This window comes from Myotis myotis, unplaced genomic scaffold (assembly GCF_014108235.1).
Source record: "Myotis myotis isolate mMyoMyo1 unplaced genomic scaffold, mMyoMyo1.p scaffold_m19_p_13, whole genome shotgun sequence".
Classification (NCBI taxonomy): Eukaryota; Metazoa; Chordata; class Mammalia; order Chiroptera; family Vespertilionidae; genus Myotis; species Myotis myotis.
Genome location: NW_023416317.1, coordinates 49,671,624 through 49,674,938, shown reverse-complemented (window position 1 = coordinate 49,674,938; position 3,315 = coordinate 49,671,624). Strand labels below are relative to the sequence as shown.

The 3,315-nt window shown below is 40.0% G+C and overlaps 1 pseudogene; it reads left to right on the top strand.

Annotated features, from left to right (window-relative positions):
* Window positions 1-1,066: 1,066 nt before the first annotated feature.
* LOC118668691 lies at window positions 1,067-1,211 on the top strand (annotated as a pseudogene).
* The last annotated feature ends 2,104 nt before the right edge of the window (window positions 1,212-3,315 follow it).

Below are 3,315 nucleotides of genomic sequence, written 5' to 3'. Positions count from 1 at the left end.
GATTTCCCACTCTGTTCCATGCTTCCACATGTCTCTGGATCCACTCTGTTCATCAATTTATTTTGTTATTTAGATTCCACCTATGAGTGAGATCATGTGATACTTGTCTTTCTCTGACTGACTTATTTCATGTAGCTTGATACTTTCCAGGTCCCTCCATGCTGTCTCAAAGGGTAAGAGATTCTTCTTTTTTTACTGCTGCATAGTATTCCATGGCATAAATGTACCACAGCTTTTTTATCCAACAGTGCACTGTTTCTAATAAGCAGTCAACACTTCTATGATTACAAGGAATATGCTAGGTAGGTTCTTAAGAAAACTAAAGTGGCTGTATTTTTCTGGAAGTAAATGGTCATTCCCCAGAGTCTAATGTGCCGTGGGGACAAACTACTGCCCAATCAGCACTTGGCAGCATGGGTTAAGTATGTGATTCTCAGGCCTCATTGTACAGGGGTCACACCAGAGGAGCTTAGTAAGATGCAAGTTGCTGGGTCTCACCTCCAGAGATTCTGAGTCAGTGGCCTGTGATTCTACATTTGTATCAAGCACCCTGCTAGTAACAATGTTAGTGTTCCATGGCCCACACACCTGAAGAACAGCATGCAAACGCTCAGTGGGGGCCAAGCCCCGACTTACACTTTTAGGAGTCCTTCCTATGACTCCACAACTCAGGTTGTCTGCTTCCATGATTTGTATGGGACACCATCAAATATTCAAACTAACGCTGAGCCTATATCAGTCATGAACAGGAGTGGCTCCAGAACCTCTCCATAGGGCGAGGATTAGGAATGCTAGACACAGGGACCTGGGGACACTGCTTGAGCTTAGATCATTTGGAGCAGCATGGGAAGGGACTGATGTTGGTTGTTTGGCAAAGGACCTTGATTTCATTGTTGAAATAGCAGTCACCCATAAAGATGGCTGAATCACACAGTAGTTCTAAGTGTCAATTTGTCCATCTCACACTGGATTCTGAGCTCACTGGGAGGCAAGGATTCATCTTAGTGTCCCAGAAGGGCATTCCATGCAGTAGGTGCTCAACAACTAGTTAATAAAATCAATTACTACCCCCTGGCAATGGTCAAGGAGACACCTGATTGGTGGTGTTGCTCTTGTATCAATCAGGGGCAAAGCAGACATACAGGCCTTAGTTCATCCTAGCTTGACGCCTGTGTCAGAGGTCAGGGCTGTTTCATGCCTGAGACACATTTTTAAAAAATCAATTGCTGCACCTGCACATCCCCTAAACCTTGCCCTAATGCCTACAGATAAGCACAGTGCCTTGCACACTATAAGACATCACAGAATTTTTAGATCTAATACTAGGGTCTCCAAGTCAAAGCTGCCACACAGGGCTGCACAGGCTATCAGTCACACTGTAGGCATCAAAGTGTAAGAGCTACGAAATTCAGAAGAAAACATAGGTGTAAGTCTTCATGACCCAGATTTATCAATGTCACAAAAAGCACAAGCAACAAAAAAAATAGAAAAATTGGACTTCACCAAAATTAAAATTTTATGCTTCAAAGAACAGCGTCAGAAAATGGAAAGACAACCCACAAAATGGAAGAAAAGTTGTGTGAATCATATATCTGAAAAGAGACTTATATCTAGAATATCTCAAAAACTCCTACACCTCAATAGTAAAGTTAAAAAAAAATAAATCAAAATTTTAATGGGCAAAGCATCTGAGTAGACATTTCTCCAAAGAAGAAATGCAATGTTCAACTTGATCAGTCAATAGGGAAATAAAATCAAAATCATAATGAGTTATCACTTCACACCCACTAATATTGCTGGAATTAAAAATGACAGATAACAAGTGTTGGCCAGGATATGGAAAAATTGGAATCCTCATACACTGGTGGTAGGAATGCAAAATGGCATAGCTGCTGTAAAACAGTCTGGCAGTTCCCAAAGGTTTAATACAGTTACAATATAACCCATCAATCCCACTTACAGGTATATACCCAAGAGAAAAGAAAGCATGTCTACACAAAAACCTATTCATAAATGCTCAAAGCAGCATTATTCATAGTATCCCCAAAATGCATACTAGTAAAACTCAATTGTTCATCAACTAATAAATGTACACATTATATCCATGCAATGGAATATTATCAGCAATAAAAAAGAATAAAGTACTAATACATGCTACAACATGGATGAATCTTGAAAAAGCGCTAAGTGAAAGAAGCCAAACACAACAGGTCACATATTGCATGATTCCATTAATATGAAATGTTCAGAAAAGACAAATACATAGAGACAGAAAATAGAATCATAGTTGTCTAGGGCTGAGGTGGTTGGGAGGAAAAGGGGAGCAACTGCTAATGAGTACAGGGTTTCCTTTGGGCAAGATGAAATGTTCTAAAATCTATAGTGGTGATGGTTGCACAACTCTGAATATGATAAAAGTCATTGAATTGAACACTTTAAGTGGGTTAATTGTTGTGAACTATATCTAAATAAAGCTATTGATTTTTTTAATCCACTGCAATAAAACTGACCAAAAAAGTACAAGGGAACAAAACTGTTCCATATTTTGAAAATCATTTTCGGTGGATTTGTTTATAATCAGATCCATTCATTAAAAAATTCTTCCAACTGCATCTGTTACCAGCAGGGCCACTGTGTATCAATGGACAAGTTGTACACTCAACAACACACTCGGCTGTAAATAGCAGCCTGCCCAAGAAGAACGTCATTTCAGGCCGTGTGCTTTCCAGCCTGGAAGAGTTGAGTTGACTTGTGCCCTTGGCCCTTCTTTGTGTCATCAAATAGTGCTGATTTTTCATTGCCACTCATTCTCCCCAACTTCAAAGACCCCAACTCACCTAAATTGTTTAGTAAATAATCCCTTTGAAATGCATGGCAGGGAAAAGAAGGCCAGAGTCAAGGGCAGAATAGATGTGAAACCCCAGCCTTCCACCTGGTTGGGTTTGAAGGGCTTCTATTTACTTCCTGAGTCTGTACTGTCCACTTGGGAACACGATCTATTTCCTCCTGAGCCCTGCAACCTTGGGTTGTGTTTCTTGCTCACAATGGACTGCCATGATTTCATTTCAGCAAAATGATTTGGAGTGTTACCTTGGAGTGCTGAAGCAGGTATCCCCCGCTTTTTGAATGTTTGCTTTTACATTACCACTTTGCTTTTACATTAGTACCTGTTTTTGCTAACTGAAATAATCCGAAGAGGATTTTTGCTTTTATAAAAAAAAAAAAAAGGGGGGGGGGTGAAAAACAAAAATAGTGTTCAGCATTTGTTTTGCAGCAGCCATTATACAGGCAGATCTCACCCTAAGCAGTGAGAAT